Source organism: Lissotriton helveticus, chromosome 4_1, assembly GCF_964261635.1.
Source record: "Lissotriton helveticus chromosome 4_1, aLisHel1.1, whole genome shotgun sequence".
NCBI lineage: Eukaryota > Metazoa > Chordata > Amphibia > Caudata > Salamandridae > Lissotriton > Lissotriton helveticus.
In genome coordinates, this window is record NC_136063.1 from 472,996,064 (window position 1) to 473,018,975 (window position 22,912).

The 22,912-nt window shown below is 41.5% G+C and overlaps 1 long non-coding RNA gene across 1 annotated transcript; it reads right to left on the minus strand.

The window, feature by feature from the left end:
* Nucleotides 1–689: 689 nt before the first annotated feature.
* LOC144827194 (uncharacterized) lies at nucleotides 690–4,336 on the minus strand. The gene is made up of 4 exons (XR_013610071.1): nucleotides 4,294–4,336; nucleotides 3,230–3,342; nucleotides 2,759–2,829; nucleotides 690–2,317 (listed from the first exon to the last, which is right to left on the minus strand). It is a non-coding gene; the product is annotated as an uncharacterized LOC144827194 (long non-coding RNA).
* Nucleotides 4,337–22,912: the final 18,576 nt, after the last annotated feature.

The window sequence follows — 22,912 nt, forward strand, 5'->3', positions numbered from 1 at the left end:
CTGTATATCATTAGGAAATGACAGCGTACTCCTTTTTTGTCTTATGTGGTTCTGCTCTTTCTACTAGATAAGCGTGCAGCGCTTATTCTTATTTTATCTCCCCTCATATGCATAGGTTGGTCGGTTTGGCCACAGTTGGGACACCGCTTGACTTTAAGATGACGGCTACCGTGAGATATCAGGAGCAGTGTGGTTTCCTCTCCCTAGAGACAAAGGCAAGCAGGAAGTGGCTGTGTCCCATGTGATGATTAATTTACTAATTTGGACTCAATGTACGAGCAACCTGCCAATCCAAAGAATTTCCTCCTCTTGCAGCCTTACAATACATGATAGAATCAAGGGCTGAGACTGCTTTTAAGGTGAGAGAGTGGACTGCTACCCCATCACCCAAAATTTGCAAGATACATCCAGAGCAAGTTCCCTTCAATGATCCAGATGAGAAGAGGAGGAATCATTTCATTCAAGTTACCAACCTTACTGAACTGTAACAACAGATGAGGGACACATTTGGGCTTACCTTGCCTGCCACAGGAGGTGAGGAGAAGGGTGTTTGCACCCAGTACCAGTGACCTGATCCAGTGTCGCAGCCATTACATGGGGCCAAATTTAATTTTTTGAAGGGTTTCTCACAGGAATTTCTTCCATCAGTGAAAATGAAAGTGGACCATCTTATGGCCGGATTGTCCTCTCAGGTTATGGGAATTTCAGAAGATGTCAGAAGTTTTTCCATATGACTTGGTGGATAGGAAAGTAGAAGGGTTGATAAAAATCATGGATATGCCTCCGTAAACATCTTTGTGTGAGCTAATGCATATTCCACATATATGATTTAGTCTATTTTAAAAGACTTTCATGCATTAGCAGAACTGATAAAGAAGAGAGCAAAGACCTTTCCCTTGTTAGCCATGATGGTGCAGCTAGTCCAGTTTATATTGAATGTTTCATTTGACTGTGTATGTTCCCTAGCAGCTGCTTTGGGGGTGCCCATTGCAGCTAATTCCCACATATAGATGCACTCTTGGAGAGCGGATGCTTCACAGAAATCATTTTTGAAGAAGCCACCCTTTGAGGATTCTAAAATCTTCAGGCACTGGGTAGACGAGAAATGGATAAAAAAATCATTAGAGAATTAAAAGTTGACTTCTCCTGTTCAACAACCCACTAGAGGAAGAAGTTTTGGTTACCAAAGAGCTATTGGCTTTAATCTGTCCAGGGGCTCTTTGTCAAATGTTCTGCCAAATCCCTTTCCCAAGAGATCAGGTTCGACAAAGAGCTCTACTCATTGGGATTAGACTTCTACTGAAAAAAGCTGCAAGAGTTCTGGTCTTGCCTCATAAGAGACATCAAGGATTTTATTTCATACTTCGTTTTTTATTGGAGACAGCATCTGGAGATGTTTTGACAGTACTGGATATCACAGGAGTAAATTTACATATTCCTCCTAACTTTACAAAGCATCCTGCACTTGATCAATTAGGCAGATTTTCCCCTCTGGAAACCGGATTTGCTGCTGGGGAGAAGAACGTAGTGGGAGCTGCCGCAAAGTCAGGCCAACAGGGAATGCACATTGGGTGGATTGGCCAGCAGGTAGGTCCTGGTCTCCTCTCGGTTCTCAGAGCACTTTTTGTCAAAACCTTCTCTATGTCACAAGTTTTGGATCAAGACATCTTTAGCACCGATACCGAGGCTCCCAGTGAGCACCACTCAGAGGGTCAGTACTCAATCGGGCTGAGTCCAGGTGCTGGTTCAAGATGGTCGTAGTCTTTTCTGTCCCTGAGGCTCTGCTGAAGAGGTCTGCCAAGTAGCTTTCGGAGTTACTCTGGAAGTTTTAAGTTCAAGCAGAAAAGTAGGACTCAAGCAGCAGATCAATCCTCTGAGGGTACAGGCAGGCTTTTATGCAGCAAGGCAGTTCTCCTGGTGCAATAAGGCAGTGCTCTGAAGTACAAAAACACACAAGGGTCAGAAATATAATGACCAGCACCGATTTTCACTATTAATACCTGCCTATTTAACAGATAATCCCTTGTGCGACACGGTCGAGGATTTTACCCATATACACCCCCTGAAAGTGACTAATGCCACTGAAACATGTATCACAGAAAGTTGACCCGCGCCAAGGTTTATATACAGATATTTGTTTTATCCAGTTTATATATATCAAAGTGATAATGAACTTTCAGACAGAAACTTCCCACACATAAGAATTTCAAAAAGACTTGATTGTAGAGTTTTCAATTTTCTTTATTCAAGTTCTGAGTTAAAATCCACAGAATTGCTTGTGCCAACGCGTTTCGTCACCACTGTGACTTCTTCAGGGCTAAAAGCAATTTATATAAAAAACATACACATTACAATACAATACAAGGAACATTTCTCTACAGATAACAATAGTTAAAAACATACATATCACACCTTTCATATCAAGTCTTATTATGAGAGACAGAGAAGATTCTTATACTCTTATCTCAGAGCTTTAGAATATCTTTTACTATGTATACGGTACAATAGGAAAGGGAAGTTAATGTCACCATTCTTAAAAGATGTATTAACATGTACATTTAGGTAGTTGGACGAAGAAAATGGGAGTAGACATTCTGCGAGGACTACCTTCTTCTTTTTCAAAATTAGTGTTAAGAGCTACACCTATTACATATAGAGAGGTTGCCCTAAATTGAAAGTAACAATCACATGGATGAATATTCTTACGGTGCTAGGTACCCATTACATTTACATGAAATATTGTATTATGTTTTCATACCTCAAAGTTTAATGTTCAGACGATATTTCTAGTTAGCGTCAGTCACCATATAATTTCTACTGGTCTAATATCTAAAATTGAAATAATACAGTATTACCAAATCACAGAATTAAAATACACTGCATGGCACAATTCAGCTATATTAACTGTTTTGTATATATGATGTTGCCTTACATTGTGCTAGGTTATAGTGCTTTGAATGGCTACAATGAGTTTATTATAACATTAAAAAAATTGACATTTTTAGCAAACCGTAGAAAGGCTGTTATATATAAATGTATTATTTCTTAGTTCAAGGAAATGAGAAAGAACAGTCCTGTCTTTAATAAAAACAGAAAGAGTGATAGCAGTCCAAATATATGTGTCCAATATAGGACAGTTGTAAACAGTAATATGGGTCCAATATATGTTATATCCCTATGGTTAGAAGACATGTCTGCTATCTAATATTCAATAAGATAGAAAACTTACATTCTTTTTGATGTATCCGGTGTGTGTCCCTCTATACATTAAGTTCTACACAGGGAAGGTACCTCCTGTTCTTTGTATCAGACCTTGAGCGATTAGTGTCTCATGGCCAGCGCCTGCGCAAAATTATATGTATATGATAGTGAGTTACAAGGAAAAGTACGATCCGTGTATATAATTTTAACAACATTCATAATGGCAGTCGCATCTCTCGGCGTCTCAATAGTTACCCAAGTATACTGAACAGAATGTGCGTCAACTCGTGAGCTGCAATAGCCCCTATTTAAAAGCCTACTGATTTAGAGCACATATGCCAATTAAATTTTGGCGCTAAGCAGAGGAGTCGTGTGGCCCAGTATGGTTGGAAATTGTACTACAATATGTTAGAAACGTGAGGTGTTGGCGCTTTCAATACGAAGTATGTTGTCATTACAACGACAGCCTCATCATTAAGGTTACAGCGTGGCTCAAGTATCTAACCAGCATCTATCGTGTATTTCGGACGGGAGGGATCACGGTTCGAAACCCGAGACCTTTTCCGTCTCTGTGTGTTTAAATATACAATATTTTATAATCCTATTTTGCTTGATTTACTAAGCTATAACCAAAGAAACACATTCTTATATGGTCAGGCTTAACCAAATACCAATATTAAATGTGTCTGTGCCGTGGAACTAATAACGACTATAATTAAAGGGCACTCGTCGTCGGCCATGAGACAGCGTCTGCATTTTCAAAGTAACAAGAGCTTGGGCGAATAGTCGCTCGCAAACAACCTTAAAGCTTAAAAAAACATATAATTATGTGTACAGTTTTAACGGCAGTGAGACTGTATGTTTCGGAGTACGAAAAGGCATAGGAGAGTAGTCTAACGGACTTCAAAACCGGTTTGTTTACCATATATCAGGCAAATAAAATTCACAATTACCTATTTAGCTTAAAAGTATGTCTACTAAATCGTTAGCTTACGGATACTGCCGCCCCTATTTAAGATGCAGTTAATCACAGCCAAAGATTACAAAAGGCAAGTTAAGGAACGAGCGTGAAAACAGTCTGCCAATGCTTACTCGTATGCGTCCCAATGGTTCCACAAGCATCCTGGACAGAGTGTGCGACAGCTCGTAAGCTGCAATCGCCCCTATTTAAAAGCCCACTGATTTGGAGCACATGTGCCAATTAGGTTTTGGCGCTAAAAGGAAGAGTGGTGAATGGTGTGACCTAATATAGTAGGAAATTGTAGTTCAATGTGTTAACACTTTAAAGCAAGGCGTTTCCAATTGAGAGTATGTGTCATTGCAATAACAGCTTTATCATTAAAGTTGAGGCGTGGCTCAAGTGTCCAACAAGCATCCTACGTAAATCACGGAGGGGAGGGATCACGGTTCGAAACACGAGACCAACTCCGCCTCTGCATGTTTAGATTTACCTTATTTAACGATATTGTTTTGCTATATTATATTCTTCCATATAACAAAATTATGATGTGAACACACGGTCGCGCACTAAATAGGATAAAGATGTGATTGCATTGCTGATAAGGTGACATCACAGTAGTAGTGCTAAGACCAAATAGCTGCGCTGAAGTACACAGTAAGCCCCTGGCAGCAGGAAAGTTCTCTGAGAATCCTTGAGCAGGTCCAGAAGTGAACTGAATAGTGTGCCTGAGAGCCCTATTTTTTATACATGGTGCCCGCTTTGAAGTTGAAGAAACATCTGGAGTTTTCCCCCACAGAAGTAATTGGAATTTCCTGCCTCCTTGCCCTGGTCCCAGTCTCTCTGTCGTCTTAATAGCCTAGTTGGTGGTTTCTTTGGGTGTTAGCTGAGGGAGTTTTGTTGAAGGGCAAGTATGGCTGTGCACAGCTCCGCACCCACCCTGCCTTGGATGGCCCATCTTACCAACACTCTGTCCCTCTATTCTGTGACTGCATGGGAGGAATGCACAAAGGGGAACTGCCAAGTACATCTAGTCATTTGACCCAAGAAACAGGCTGTAAGTACCAAACGTTTAGGACAAGAAAATACCAACTTTCTAAAAGAGGCATTTTCATAATTGTGACTTAAAATACTACTTTACCATTATGGAGGATTTAAAAAAACAATTACCTAGACACCAAACATGGCATGCCTACCTTCTGCCAAACAAGAGTTTACCCTTCTTAAGTGTAAAAAGTAATTCAATGTTATCCTGCGGGAGAGGTAGGTCTCACAGGAGTGAAAAACAAATGTGTATGTTTTTTACTACTAGGACATGTTAAACTTAAAAGTACATAGCCAACTTTTTAATAACTATACAACCTGCCATATGGGCTGCCTACGGCCTGCCTCGCAGGTGACATACATGTAATAAAAAAGGAGTTTTAGGCTTGGCAAGGGGATTATTTTGCTACATCGATTCCCAGTTTAAAACTGCATACAGGCTGCAATGAGAGGTCTGCAACACGTTTAAAGAGTCTACGCATCTCCCCCATCTAGGGAGATGCGTCACGTTGTAAAGCCCTGCGCCACATGAAATCTGTGTTAGGTTTCATGTGGGCATTCCGGCGCTGAGTGGGCGTTCCATCGCAGGAACACCTCGTAAAAGGGACGCAGTGAAATCTACAAGATTTCACGGAGTCACTTTTACATCCATGCTGCATCAAAACCGTGCACCTGCTTGAAGCAGGCGTAAGGAGTGACACAGCATGTTAGGCACAGGGTACCCCTGAGCATTGCTAGAGCTGTGTTGTGCTTGCGACACGACTCCAGCAATGCACCGCCCTTACGCCATAGGACACCACGATGCGCAGCATTGTATTTGCGACGCATTTGTGGTGGCGCAGGGAGGGAATTGCGTGTTGCGTCTGTTCTGGCGCATCCCTGCTGATTTGCAGTGATGCGCCAGAACTCGTAAATCTACCCTCAAGTGTCTTTGTAACATTAAGTAGCCTAGTTGCTACTGCCTCATTCCTACTCACTGAAAGAATGTTTTTCTTAACCGGATAGATGCGGATGCCTTTGATAGGCAATTTTTCCTTCACATAATTTCATGTCTGAAACATTTTTTTTCTTCACTTTTACTTGTTTGCACAGCTCTTTCCAACTTGATCGCAGCATATGGCGGGGGTGGCACATCTTACTCTGGAGACCAGAATCCGAAGTATATGGGAAGTCCAATATCCGCTGCATCACTACGTTTTAATTTTCTGCCCTCCCTCTCTGCAGCTTCAGGGTATTAATTATTATTTTCATTTCTTTACTTATTCAGAGGATGCCTGGGGACGACAGCCTGAAAATGAATCTGTAATTGATTCTGGGCCAGCAATTATGACACTGCATCAGGCAAAATCATTATCGGCTTCTCCTTCAGTGACCTATGCACAAGGACTAATTGGCTTCTAATGAGTAATTATCCTCGAAGGAGCAGAGACCTTTGACACTCAATGAAACTGCAAAAAATATCTATATTGATGTTGTTTGTGTTACGAATTCCACAGCAGAGTAAGACGTGTGTCATGTTTCCTTCGATGACAGCTGCATTTACTTCTTGAACGGGCTTTACGTTAATAAAATAATATCCCCAAAAGGTCAAAACTGCGGCCGAAACGTTTTTTTAATGATCGTTTAAGACGACCATCACCAGCTATTGTGATACATATGTTGTAAACTAGACAACCACACCATTGCATTCGTCACAGTCCTACATCGTGTGCATACTAGATGCAACCTTTGACCTCTAGTTTTTATTCAGGCGAAGTTATCAGAGGATTAGTGATTGCCGTCCTTTTCACTCTTACGTGTAGCGATGCCAAATTTCGGGGAAGCGAAGTCTGCAAATCCGCACTAAAACGACAGGAGGCTCAAACGAAAACAGCTCCCCTGCCTCTCAAATTACTGACGCACACACACCCTCTGCCTCCCCCAGAAACACCCAAGTATTAGATGCACAGAGTTATTGCCCTGTTACAAAGTACACAGGAAAACAATGGTTGGAAAATACTGCACACTGACATGTGAAAACCTCTCCACCATCAAAGCACCGAGGCACACAACGGCGAATCACAACGACAGTGAGCAAGCATAACCTGCACATTGTCTCATTGACATAAAATAACATATTTTGCAGGGGAAATTATTATCAACAGGTTATTAATGGGGGTATGGACGGTGTCTTGAGAAATTCACGCTGTGCAACAGACACAGTCTTGCATTGAAATTGACCACAGATAAAGGAGACACATGCTACCCCCAGTAGATAGTCGGCCCCCAGTTCCTGAGCAATTCGGTGATCCTAGGACCGACACTTAATGTGTGCATCTTTTGCCCTGTGAATTTGTGCTCATCTTTGGACCTCAATCTCGTACATTAAGTACTGACAGTGTAAGCCAGATACAGCAGCCGTAGTGCTAAGTGTCCAATAAGAGGACAACAATACATAATGCCATGAGCATGGAGGTACATCATCTTTCCAAACACTCTATATGAGAATGGCCATGCAATCAGAACCCTCCCTTCCCAGGTCCCTACCCAACATTCTTGTGATGCTTTAAATAGCTTTTTTATCGAAAAGATCATTAAGATCAAGAACACTATTCCCCCTGCCCTTCCTGCCGTTCCTCTTGCCCCTTCCCTTGGTAACCCATGTTCACTATCACACTTCCCCCTCCTTCACCCTCCCTCCCTCGCCAAACTTGCCTCTCGAGTCAAATCTGGCTCCCCTAATGATTGCTGCCCTCCCTCTGTCTTCAAGGACATCTGCCTGGCTCGCCGAACTGTATTTTGCCTCTACTCAACACCTCTCTTGAGGCCGGCATTGTATCCAACTCCTTTAAGGAGGCCGCCTTGGTACCACTGCTAAAAAAAACGGAGCCGATCCAGAGGACCTTGCCAACTATCGGCCCATTTCTCTCCTGCCTTATTTCTCTAAGATCCTGGAGGCGCATGTCACCTGTTGCCTCTCCCAGTTCATCGAGTCCACCGGCTACCTTGAGCCTAACCAAGCCGGCTTCAGACATGCCCATTCTACTGAGGCTGTGATCTTGGCGGTCATGGACTCCCTCAGGAGCAATGCCGACAAAGGGTTTTCCCAGGCTCTGATCCTGCTGGATCTGTCGGCAGCGTTCGACACGGTGGACCATGACATCCTTCTCCACCGTGTCGAACAAGCCGGAATCCGGGGGTCAGCCCTGGCTTGGATTAAATCCTTCTTGACAGGTAGAACCCGGGCTGTTCACCTGGGTCCTTTTACAGCTACTAGGGAACCTTCCATCTGCGGCGTGCCTCAGGGTTCCTCTCTGTCTCCCCTGCTTTTTAATCTCTATCTCCGCCCGCTCATCCTCTCCTTAAAAAGCTGGGACATTACCGTCTTCAATTATGCAGACGACCTGCAAATCCTATTTCCTCTTAACACCGTTAATGCAGCTCTCGACTGTCAGGCGGTCATGTTACATATCCAGCAATGGATAACCGTCAATCAGCTTAAACTGAACCCAGGGAAGACAGAACTAATTCTCCCGGGCAGCAGCTCTACCCACTGGGGTCCAAAGTTTTGGCCTACAGAGTTGGGCCCTCCGCCCGTCCCGGCTAAGTCAGCAAAGAGTCTGGGGGTGATCATAGACTCGGAGCTCTCCCTCAAACCTCAGGTTGGTGCAGTCGTATCTTCTTGTATGTTTCAGCTCCGGAGAATCAGGAAAGTTGCCCACATCCTCTCGCCTGCAGCCCTGGTACAAGTCCTGATCGCCCTTGTGCTATCCCGCCTGGATTTTTCCAACTCCCTGTATCATGGCCTACCGAAATACCTGCTTCATAGGCTGCAAGTGGTGCAGAACCAGGTGGCTCGACTAGCCTATAAGACCCCAAAGTGGCAGTCTGCAAAACCACTGCTCTGCAAACTCCACTGGTTGCCGGTCGAACAGAGAGCCGCATTCAAGATCGGCTGTCTGACCCACAAAGCCGTGACTGGTACGTCTCCCGCCTTTCTAAGATCCCTAGTGACTCCTTACCATCCGGCACGTAACCTACGGTCCTCCCATCGCCAACTTTTGACTGTGGCTCCAATTAAACTCAAAAAATACGGTGGGCGCAGATTTGCCCATCTGGCTCCCATACTTTGGAACCAGTTGCCGTTATCGCTTAAATCTTCCACGTCTCTGTTGGAATTTCGAAAACTTCTTAAAACCAATCTCTTTACACAGTCTGGCTAGCCCCCCTTCTCTAACATCTCTCAGCTCCACCCAGCGCCAGGAAACCTATGGTGACAGAGCGCTATATAAGTCTCCCCTAAGATAAGATAAGATAAGATCAGCAGGACACAATACCAACTGCTTATGGTCTGCTTATCACAATGACGGATATCACACGCATAGACCACCGGAGCGGAGTAGCAGCCTCAAGATCACGGCCTACATCAGCGTTGTAGAAGGGTGTGGAAGGTCCGTGATCAAAACAAAGCTGCGGAGCCCGAAGCATAAAAACGCGTAAAACACATAAAAACGCGTAGAGTCTGCAAAAAACGAAGCCGGAGAGAAAAAGTCGGAGAGCCGGCAGATCGTTAACAAGTAAGCGGGAAATCATGAGGTCCGGAAAAGTGCGGCAGGAGACAAAGGAGACAAATGACGAGACAGAAAGAAATAATGTAGAAAAAGACCAGGGCCCACTAAAGCACGGGAAGAAAAAGAAAAAGATCGTACAGCAAAGAGAATTGTGTCTGCCCCCGATCTATCGACAACTAGTCCGAAAAAAATCATTGGAATTCAAAAAAATTTTTACTTGAAGGACCCCTTGGCGCTCATTTATGGCCAAACGCATGAACAAGCGCACCTGCCAAGTCCAATTACACCGGCATCAAGGACAAACAACAGTGAACAGCCGCAAGTAAAGAGCAACACAGAGGAAAAGGAAGCACAAAAATGCACGATTGAGAACAACTCGCCGACTAAACCAACAAATCAGTCACAAACCTCTCAAATTCCTGCCAAGTCAAAAGGCAACATTGAAGATCGCAACTCAATGGTGGTACTAGCCCAAATACATAATAACAGCTCCCAAACTCAGGAAAAACCTGTGAAAATAGTAACCAGGACTACGGACAAAGACAATAGCCCTACTGTAAAGGAAAACAAAATTGGGGTCGAGCACATCATTGTAAAAGATGACATATGGTCAACCTCCTTCTCCTTACCCAATGAGACGAGCTTGGACAGACTAATGGAATCAAATATTCAAACAGGAAAACTCATCCAATCCCAACGTAATGAAGAAACTAAGAATCAGCAAAGCCCTCAAGGTGGACACAGGCCGGCACAAGATCGGGAAAAGGGACTGGGTGGAGAAGAAAGGTTAGAATCAACACCACTAAATCCAGACAAAAACCACGACAAAGGGGAAGAGGGGCAAGGAAAAAAAAAAGGATGGCAAAAAACTATAAACCTGACGTCCCAAATTACGATCTCCTCTGTGAGTGGGTCAGAAGAAGTGTCAGAGGTTTTGGGAGTTCAGGCTGGAGAGGTTACTAAGGCCCCATGGAGCGAAACATTACTAATAACCCTGGACCATGCAATTAGGGCACTGAATTTCCAAAAATGGATGTACAAATTGATTTAATAAATCTAATCGCTGGTCATATTTCAGGCATAAATACTAGGCTGGACCATATGGCATCGCTCCTACCTAGGAGGGTAGATACGGTATACCACACAGATACCGCCCGGCCAAGCTGTGTATGTGGCAAATTGGTGGATAAACTGTCAAACCTACCTGACATCCTAAAAGATATCCTAGGGGCAGTTCAGTCTTCAATAGGAATAAAAAAAACAGGAGCCCCAGAGGGATAAAGGAGTTTGAAGAGGAAAATGGGAGCCTATACGAAGACAAGGAACAAAACACAAACAATGCCCAGGAAAAAGATGAAAAAAAGAAAACAAGGATAGTTCAGAACAGAGAGCCCGTCGAATTGATGATACACAAAGCGTAAGCGACAATCAAAAAACAAAGTTAACAAAAAGACAAAGGAAACGCGTCAGGAAGGGGAGGACCAAACCTAAGGAGCTCCCTCTGACAAATGATCATACTTATCCAATCTTCAATCAAACAACCTCAAAGAAAGAGAAACTATTAACAGGAAAAAACGCTTCAAACCTCACAGATAAGACCTTGGATCAATCAAACCAGTCAAGAGAAGAGAATGGATACAACTCGCTAATTGAATCAGTGACCTCTCCCATGTTGATCAAGTCAAATCACATACAAGGAGAAAAAAATGTGTCTACAAAAAAACATAAAACTACTCAGCTACAAAACAAAGACCGGATCCAAGTCAAAGGTGACGAAAAACGATCATCCGAAGAGGACAACGGAGACCAGGTAGTAATGACACAGCGGATAAACGAAACCCCAACACATGCCGGTAGAAAAGTTAAACAAGACAAGTGGACCCAAAACTCTCTGAAGAACGTGGAAAAACAACCAATCGAAGGCAATAAAATCAACCAAAGGCAAAATATAAAAACAGATATGGAAGACGGAAGTGCTAGAACGCCGATTAAAATAAAGACAAACGGGTATGGGCGATCTTGCAACTTTCAACAAAAAGATCAGTACCTAGCGCATATACAGACATCTAAACAAACAAAGTACGACAAACTGGATGGCACAAAAAACAAAGGGAATAAGTTAAACACAGGTAGGCCAATCACACCCATCTTTCAGTCATATAGAACAACTACCGCAACTGGAGAAACAACAAAAAACATCCTAGGACTAGGTAGAACAATAAACATGAAAGGAGAACCAATAAAAAACACAAAACAGCAAGAAAAAAAGGAAGATAGACCAGTAGTCCAAACACAAGAAGAATCCCCTGAAAAACGGACATTCGTACCAGAATATCAGACAACTGGAGGACAAGACTTCTTGAACAGAGGAAATATAATGCGGCTGCTCAAAGAAATTCCAGAATTAGATGAAATATCATCGCAAGAACTTCTGTCTGTAGAATTCAAAACCAATGTAAACAATCCGGACATAGAGGAGTCCTTAACAACTTGGTCGTCAAGAAATGTTGTAGACAGGATACTCGCTATGAGCCAGACCTTTGAAGCATGGGGCATTGGGCTGAGGCGACATCAACGGAAAAAATACCCATTCCCCCTTTTAAAAAACACCCAAAAAGAAATTTCAGAAAAGGAAGCCGAAAACCATCAGAAATCATGCTTAAGGAGTGCTTGCTCAGTAACCCCACAAAAAATACCACAACGAGCAAGGATCCAGGCAAACTCAGACGAACAAGAAACCATGCTGGAAAAGAGCACAGACTGGTCTTGGGTCGCAAAGGCATTGAGCAATAAGAGTTCCTAGCCATTCTAAAAAGCCAAATGAAAAAAAAAATCTACAGCTGCGGATAACACTTTATGATCAAAATGAACCGGGAAAAACTCAAAGAACTCGGGACGAATCCATCACGTTGAACAATCACACGATTAGCATTTGTTCTTGGAACGTCCATGGCTTCAACAGTATGGGGCAAGATCATGAAACCATAAAATTCTTGGAACAACACGATCTAATATTACTCCAAGAAACTTGGAATTTGAGCCCAGTATCCATCCCCGGTTACATAGAGTCTCATGTCCTAGCAGAAAAACTCTCAAAATGTGGGCACCCTAGAGGAGGCCTATCAATATACATCACACAGCGGTACGGATGGCAAGTGGAAGAAGTAGATACTGGGGTAAATTGGCTGCAAGCAATAAAACTCACAGAGTGGGCTAACTCGAATCTACACAACCATAACATATTAATGCTCAATGCCTATGTTCACCCAGAAAAGAAACAGAAGAAGGAGAGATTAACAACACTATGGTCCTTGATTCAAGCACTACAAATCTCACACGGTTCGCATTTCCTGATAATTTCAGGAGATTTTAATAGTAACCTAAAAAAGGACAATTGTATAACTCAGGAGCTCGGAGACCTGGGCCTATCAATTTTGAATGGGAACATAAACGGGGACAGACCCATATCAATAACTTTCTTAAGCGGTAATCGGAAATCAACAATAGATTTCACGATAATGAGCAATACCCTGGTGTTGAAAGTACGCACTTATTTGGTCGAGCAGCGCACAGAAAGTGATCACTTCCCATTAATTACTAAAATCAATACGCAGGTCAACAAATCCCAAAAAATCAATACTGTTGCTCAATACACTGAAAAATTCAACCTTCAGAAAGTGATATGGGGAGGGAAAGACATAAAACCAACAATAGAAAAATTCAAAAAACAATTGTCGGAAATGACAAGTAAAGAAAAAGAAAACCCAATAAAAACATGGGAATATTTATGTAGTGTCCTAACGAGAGACCCTCCACCCACGAAACCGAATAAAGGACGAATCGATACAGGGAAGAAGCCTTGGTTCAACCTCTCCCTCAGGGAGGAAAAAAGGAAAATTTCACGCGAAGTCCGGAATCAGGTAGCAATAGTGAAAAACGGAAAGAAACCGGATAAGGCGAAATTAAAGGCCATGCGGAAAAAATATAAGACCCTGCTGAGTAAAGCAAAACAACTATACCAAGAAGAAATCTGGACAAAATTACTAGTTGCAAGTAAAAATAAAAACGGTCGGTCATTTTGGGGTATTATTAACAAATTGACAAAGGGCAACCTACTCAGACAAGAGGCAAGAATTGGAGAAAATAAATGGATCCAGCATGTTAAAAACATGTTTTCTGGCAGGGAGAACGGACAAAATCGACAGTGTAAAAAAGAGTGCGGAATATGCACCAAAAATTTAGAGCACTCAGAAGCTCTTTTTAGATCACAAGAAATCCAGCAGAAAGATATCAGCATGCCAACCGTGGCCAACGAGAATCGGCCCAAAAATAAAACGGGCAAGGAGCCTACAATACCACCAAAAACACCAGAATAAATAATACCAGTCCTAGACACCCTGGTAACAACCAAACAGCTAAAAAGCATAATAAAACGTCTAAAAACAGAGGGCGCAGCAGGTCCTAATGGGCTCCCAAATGCGCTTTTTAAATACTCTCCGGAGTTCTGGGCAGAATATTTAGCACCACTCTTTAATTGGATCTATAGCCAGAACAAAATGCCCAAGTCCTGGAAAGGGAATATAATACACCCCATTTTCAAGCAGGGCGATCACAACGACCCAGGGAATTACAGGCTAATATCGCTGATCGACGTGGAAGCGAAACTATATGGATCATGCTTGCTGCAGCATCTCCAAGACTGGATGGAGGACACAAATATAATACCCATGTTGCAAACGGGTTTTAGGCCAAGAATGGGCACTTTAACAAATTTGACAACCTTGGCCCATCTAAAGGAAAAAGCAGAAGCAAAGAAGACCAGACTGTTTGCTTGTTTTATAGACCTGCGATCCGCCTTCGATAGGGTGAACCGGAACAGACTATGGGAAAAATTAAGATCATGGGGGTTACCGAAGAACCTATTGGAGGCTATAATAAGCCTGTACAGTGACACCTGGGCTAGAGTCAAACTGGGAGACAGTAGCAGCATTACTGCCGAAATACGCATGCAACAGGGCCTAAAACAAGGCTGTGTACTGGCCCCAAGCTTATTTAATCTCTACATGGCGGACATTACCAAACACATACAGGTGGGGGAAGGTCACCCACCGAACTTGGCAAACACCCCAATTCCCTTTCTTCAATATGCCGACGACATAGTCGTGTTGAGTCAAAACCCAATAGGGCTGCAAAGAATGATAAACAACCTTGTAATTTATTTGGAGCATGAAAGCTTAGAATTAAATAAAGAAAAGACCAAAGTAGTCCGCTTAGTAGATCCGAAGAAAGCAACATTCAAATGGTATGCAAACAGTACCCAAATAAAGGAGGAAGTATCCTATAAATATCTAGGATTAAAATTGGGGCGAGGCCCGACCAACAAAGAACATAAAATAGATCTAAAGGCGAAAACACACTCCCTGATCTATGCACATCGGTTATTGCGGAAAAATTGAGCTGTCCAAACTACACACACTTGCTAAACGTGATGAAATCAAAGACCTTACCCACCTTGTCATACGCATTGGCCACCTGGTGTGGCAAAGAAGCGGGGCTGCTAAATAACCTACACACAAAGGTATATAAAGCGGCTCTAAATCTTCCAAAATCAGCCTCACCAGCACAGGTACGCCTAGAATTTGGCCATCTGAATCAGAAATTTCGCAGTATGGGTACTTTTGCGAAACTTTTTCACAAATTACGTTTGTCAGAGGAAGGCTCACTGGACAGCCTGTGTTGGAATGAAATCGAAAACCAGCAGAAACAGTCTACCCTAGGCAGCTGGGGAGACTTCTTGTTGCAATCCCTGAGGGGTTTAAAAATCCAATCAACATGGGATTCAATCCCGGACAGAACCAGCTTTGATAAGACAACAAACAACGCTGTCAAATGGGAATCTTTTCTTGAAGACAAATCGATAATTTCGAAGCGACGACACGGGTGGTCAGTGATAAACTCATATTCTGGGCCAAATCCACATCCTTATTTAGAAAGTCATTTTAATGAGAAAACTAAAACAGAGATATATAGAACACCGGCTGGGCTTACAGCCTTCTAAGGACTTGCTACCATCCTGGAAGGGCAGTTATACAGACCCTCATTGTCGCCTATGTGGGTACCAAAATGAAACATTACCCCACCTGCTATGTGTTTGCCCGGCTCTTATGGACTTAAGGAGACGACTTTTAAAAAACATTTTTAATAAAATGAACATTCGTACATGCAGGCAAGCTGTAATTCGTTGGTTGGAGGGTTCGTCTCCTGTGTTGGCTTGTAGGGGGGTCAAATACATGAGAAAAGTAGAATCGCTCCTACGACAAGCGGAACATGGGGAGACAAGAGATGTTTTTTTAACATGTACAAAATAAGCACATTTTTAACGAATTTCAACGATTATTTAATGCACTGTAATTTTGTAATAATTTTTAATAATTGGAAACAATAAATTTTGACTTTGACTTTGACACTCTCAGAGAAGAGCATCTTATCCATTCACCTAATTTCAGCCAATACGATTGTGTGCTATGCCACCTCTATGAAAGACAACCATGTAAATATTTCTTGCAGAGGGATCCTATTGGAAACAGCCTTTACCATACAGCCGGAACCATGCGGTGCCTTCACAAAGAGGCACTACAGCAACAGCATTGTTACTACTGTTCCTTTACCACACAAGTCATTAGAACAACTTGCATTAGGGAACGCGTTGTTGTACTGGTGTTGGATTGTAAGTCCAACATGATACCTTCGGGTCAAGTTTGGGCTATATAAAACTCCGTAAAAAAAAAAAAACATCTTACCTACTTTTGCGCAGACTAGAGTTGGAATAGTAAATTATACTGTTTCAAAGTTCAGCGCTTCCCTAAGGCAAGTCATTGTAATCACTTGCTTGGTAAAGGAATGAGTGTTAATGATGCATTTGTTGTATTTCCTGTGGAGTGAAGGCATGTATTGTAAACACATGTGTGCTTCTATCATATAACCAGGTACTTCACAGGGCTCTGCAAACTATGGCTAGATCAACAGACAAACTTCCTGTATCGGAGCTCACCCAATTGAATTTGAGGTAACATCCCAATTTTTCAATGCAGCAAGCAAGCTTGCCCTCATTATTAGGTGCAGCAAATCAGAGCGCTGTCAGGACACCAGACACCCATCTTTAACTCTCTACGCTCTAGAAGCTTGATGTACCAGGACACAATACTGCAGTGAATTGACCTTCTCCCCACTACATGCCTGCAATTTTGTTTTGCCCAGTGTGGCTACACTACACAACCCATACAACTTTCAGGCCTGTACACCTTCTGGGCAAGGGGTCCATAGTGCATTGGACTGGATCACATAGATGTATAAGCACATGTTGCCACCTAAAGCCAGGGATCCCTCTTAGAGACAGCCATGCTGAGAATAACCTGAATCAAACAAGTAGAGTGTGTGTGAAGGCTTATGTTCTTCCTCACAATCTTTTTCGCCTAACAGCGCCCATATTGGGAGTATTTTGGCCAGATACCCTGTTAATTTCTTATGAGCACTCACTTTGTCTTATGAGTTCCATTTCCACATGATTATTGAAAAAACTGTGCTAACATGTTTACTGTTGAGAGTTTGTTATACTCTATACTACACAAAGCAATATATCTTTTGTTCAGTATTGTACCAGGACTGGAGCACTGCATCTGGGGGTTGCGACATTGCCAACTGGTGGTGGATCCTGGTGACTAAATACACTTACAAATGGTTTTACAGATTCAAGGAATTGTTCAGAAGTTCACACGTAAAGTGTACCAATGGCAAGAAGTTGTGATAAAGTGTGATGGCTCTGAACTCTGGTAACATAATCAGAAAAAATCTGGACCCCAAAGTCCAGCTGCAATATGGGCTATTTTCTGACTCATCAGTGAGATACTGTGCATGCATAGATGCCCTCAGTTCTTCCGAATCTTTGGTGCTGAAGAAAGCTTATGCAACTTGGAGCAATGCAAACATGGCTACTGTAACTAATAAAACTGTCCTTATGATGAAGGGTATTCTTTTATAAAGTGCTCGAGCATCAATTAGGTTTTGTTAACACTAATATAGAGAAAAAACAACATACAAAAGTGCACCTGTTGTACTAGTAGGACAATTTCAGCAAATTAGATAGTTTTAATGCAGGCGCTGGGTTACATTTCTATTTGCCACAATTTGTGACAACATTTCAACCAAGCCGTCCAAGCACAATGGAGTTGTTATAAAAGAGTTTTTCCCTGAGGTGGCTTTTGAAATTTAGTCAGAGACAGGTGCAGGTAGAGATGACTATGCTACCTAGTGGAAAAGCCTAAATGCGATCTGTTAGACCTGTCAGTCTTAGAGTTGTCTTACCCCAAACATTTTGCCTTCCTCCTCCATTTTCCTTATCTCTGTTTTTGTTGGCCGTAAGACTGTTCACTTGGGAAGCCTCTGGAGCTTGTTATGTCCCTGTAGCTCAGAACAGGAGGGATGGCGCTGCGAGGCCTCCGGGTAGTTATGCGCTATACAAGTGCAATTTTTCATTTCATTTCATTTCATGGCATCAGTGATGTCAACCGTGATGTCATTTGAGATGTCATCAATTATGTCATCATTGATGTCACTGACCATGTCATGAGTAATGTAATATGTAATGTCATAAGCAGTACATTGCGGGGGCGTGAGTTATAGTTAGCTCAGCTAGCTATAACTGCTGAATTTCTCTGCTCTTGTATGAGTGCAATGTCAGCCTAACTATTACATCCTGGTAACCTTTGTTTTTTTCAGTGAATTTGTAAGCTTTTTTAAAATTATATTTCCTAACTATAACGTCCCTGTAACCTTTGTTGTTTTAAATGAATTTTTAAGGTTTTTTAAATGCTAATTCTTAACTATAAAGTCCCTGTAACCTTTGGTGCTTTCAGTTTCTAGTTTTTTTTTTATTCTTCATTGTAACGTGTCAAGCGAACCTCTAAGATTTTGTTTCTATATTTGGATATTGTGTATTATATTTATATTACATACCACACATTTTTTGATTGATGTGTTTATCAGAAAACACATTGATAAATGGTTTCATTTTTACCAATTTTGTGAGTTGGTTCACATACTGAAAAATTCACTTAAAGACATTTTTTAAATAAAGTCTAAATATTTAGTAAGATATTGTTTTAAATTTTCTTTCAGTGATCAATTTAGGAGAAATCCACCTTTACAAAAAAATGTATATTCACAACTACCGGCGTCATCGTGGTGATGTCAGTGGTAGTGAAGAGCGGGTGGTTTGTACAAAGTGTGAAACATATAAATAATCTATATATATATATATTCACTGAAAAAACCATAGGTTATAGACCATATATAGTTAGGGATTAGCATTTACAAAACCTTATTTTACTCACACAAAACCATTGAAATTCCATATATAGTTAGTTGTACTAACTATATATCACGCACCCGCAATCCACTGCTGATCATGTCACATATTACATCATTCATGACATGGTCAGTGACATCACTGATGACATCACTGATGACATCACTGATGACATCTCAATGACATGACTGATGACATCACTGATGACATCTCAAATGACATCACTGATGACATCTCAAATGTCTTACATATTGAAGAATGAGTGGATGTATAAGTGTCTGGATGAAGGATTTAGTAGGTGTGTGACTGACTGTATGAGTGAGTGATTAAATGTGTGTCACTGAGTGCATGGGTTAGTCAGTAAACTGTCTTAATTTGTGCATCATTATGTCTGTTGTTCTGTAAACTGCTGCATGTGTTGATCAGTAGCTATATGAGTAAGTATATGGGTTATTGATTGGTTGCCCAAGTATTTGTATGGGAGACTGAGTGTGTGTGTGGGTGGCTGGAAGGTGTATGACTCTGTGCATAGATGTGTAAGCAGTTGATTCACTAGATATATGGATTCAAAAGTGCATGTGGAAACAGGTGTATGGGCGGTTGACTGAGTGCATTGGTGAGTGAATGGATATCTGAGTGCTACATGTCAAAGTAAGAACATATGTAAAACACAGTACATGTGAGAGTTGACATATATAAATAACTGTGCATAAGAGTCCGTGAATGTGTGAGTGGCTGTATTGATCATTGTGAACTTGTATCAGGGATTGTAAAAGAGAGTAAATATGTGTTAGTATATGTTTGAATAAGTAAGGTATGTATAACTGTATAGTTGAGGAAATGGAGGTGTAATTGATTCTTTGCATGACTGAGTAGGTGTGTGAGTAACTCCATGGATGAGTGACAGTCTGTGAGTGTCTGTTTACACTGAGTGTATCTAAGGTTATTTTAGAGTCTGAAGAAGTTCATCGTATTATCACATGAATGATGTCATCAGTGATGTCATCAGTAATGTCAAATGAGATGTCATCAGTGATGTCATCAGTGATGTCATTTGAGATGTCATCAGTGATGTCATCAGTCATGTCATTGAGATGTCATCAGTGATGTCATCAGTGATGTCATTTGAGATGTCATCAGTGATGTCATCAGTGATGTCACTGACCATGTCATGAATGATGTAATATGTGACATGATCAGCAGTGGATTGCGGGTGCGTGATATATAGTTAGTACAACTAACTATATATGGAATTTCAATGGTTTTGTGTGAGTAAAATAAGGTTTTGTAAATGCTAATCCCTAACTATATATGGTCTATAACCTATGGTTTTTTCAGTGAATTTTCAAGGTTTTGTAAATGCTAATTCCTAACTATATATGGTCTATAACCTATGGTTTTTTCAATGAATTTCAATGGTTTTTTAATAGCAAATATCAAAACCTTTACAATGTATTCTTCTTTAAATCGAAAAATATTTTTTACATGTTTTTAATACAATTTTTTTGTAATTATTTTTATTGTTTCGCTCCCGGTACGCGAACCGGTTAGCTTCCCGTTAGCTCAATTCGGAGCCGCGACCCGGTCCGCGAACCGGTAAACGTTCCGTTTGCGCAACTGTCGCGTCAGCATGACAACATCGTGACGCGTCGCGTCAGCATGACGTTTCGCGTTCTCGCGTGATACGTCATATGACGTGCTACGTTAGCGTACCCGGAAGCGCAGCGGTACGCGAACCGGAAGCGATCCGGGGCGCGGCGCCGACCGCGTAACGTAAACACAGCAGGTCATGTGACTCGGTAATAACACTTTTCATTGGTTCATTTCACTTTTGGTTTCCTAATGATGTAATACTAGGTCATGTGATCTAAAATGAACACTTTTCATTGGTTTAGAACTTTTGCTTTTCCCAAATGATGAAAACCCCTCCTTCTTTCCTCACTCTGACTTTCATCTTGGTGAGAGAAAGACCCTTTATTTACACTTTGACATGGCTTCATTAGTAGCTTCAGCTGGTTCTAACCCACCACCTCCACCAAATCCAAATAAGAGAGGACCACCTGCTGAAGTAATTTTGCAAGAAGAGGAAGAACAGGAAGAGGAGGAAGGGGAGGAAGAGCCAAGGTTTTTGCCAGAGGAGCCCAGGAGGTACAATCGAAAAGAGAATTACATTTGGCAATTCTATAAATTTCCTGAGGGGCAAAAAAAAGTGAATGCACGCTACGTGTTTTGCCGTATATGCGGTGATAGATTGTCAAGGGGAACTGAAAAAAAATACAGTTACGGCAATCACACTATGCATCGGCATATGAGTAGGTGGCACCCAAATAATTATAGTGCTGCCCAGCTACGTGATGAGCAACAAAATCCCCTTCCAATGGCAAGAAGATCGGTTGTTCCAGAGGTGTCGGGACCAGAGGCGAGGGAGATGATCCCAAACATTCAAATGTTGTTTGGGCACGTGAAGCAAGTGTGCGTGCACTGCGGCGATTTCATCTGCTACAGGGAAAGTAGCATCATTTTGATTATGAGAGCTATTCAGAATCATGTTAATGTTTGTCCGAGACGCCCCAAAAAATAAATTCTTATTTTTTTTGTTGCTCCTGTTGAGCCCTTTACAATGGATCGTTTTTGTTCCCCCCCCCCCAAAAAAAACCAAAAAAAATATAAAAACGTTCAGAAAATACAAAAAAAGTAAAAAAATGTTCAAAAAATAATAAAAAAAATATAAAACAACAAAAACATTAAAAAAAAGTTCTTTTCAGAACTACCTCCCCGTTATAAAAAAATTGGTAGAATATTTGGAACTCTGCCAACCTCTATTTCTTTTAGTTCGCTCCCCGGAGCGCTACCCGGTACGCGTACCGGAAGCTAACCAAAAAAAATATTTTTTAAAAAAAAGAACAGTAAGTATAAGGTAAGCAAACAGACAGTTATGTGAAAAGAAAGACAGCTCTAGGGAGTAAACAAGAGATACTGTTACCTACAATCCACTGCTGATGATGTCACATATTACATCATTCATGACATGGTCAGTAACATCATCAGCAGTGGATTGCGGGTAACAGTATCCTTAGTTTACTCCCTATAGCTGTCTTTCTTTTAACATAACTGTCTGTTTCCTTCCCTTATAGTTACTGTTCTTTAAAAAAAGAAATATGTTTGATCAGTCAGAAACAGTGACATTAATAGAAACAGAGAGAGTGAACAAGAGTGAAGAACTATGGTCCTCCTCAGCCACCCTCAGAAAACCAAGGGGGTCAAGATACATCTACCGTGCCCCCTTCTACCCATTCTGAACATTATTTGCCCTCCATCTTGTATCTTGATTCGACCGAAACACAAAATGGTGGACTCCCGTAACGCTGCTGGTTTGCGAACCGGGCCACTTCCCGGGAAGCGGTCCAAAAAAAAGGTGGGAAAGTAATTCACAGACACTAAGAGTAATAGAGACGGAGTGAGTGAACAAGACTGAGGAACTATGAGAACAGAGGGACTGAGAAAAAGAGTGGAAGGAGTTGAGTAAGTAGGTAATAGAGAAAGGAATGAGGAAAGTAGCAAAGGCAGGAAACTGAGGGTTAAAGAAGTGAAGCAGTGGATCTAATAGTAGGTGAATGTGATAGAAATGTAACGAAAAGAGTACAACTATTTACCTTATAATTGCCGTTAAATTACTCACTTTTTATTTTTATACTTTCAATCTGTGAAAGAGAGAACCAACATTTGAAAAATATTAAAACATGTATTTAAAAATTACAAAAGACAAGGGAAAAGATTGAAGGACAAATAGTTTTT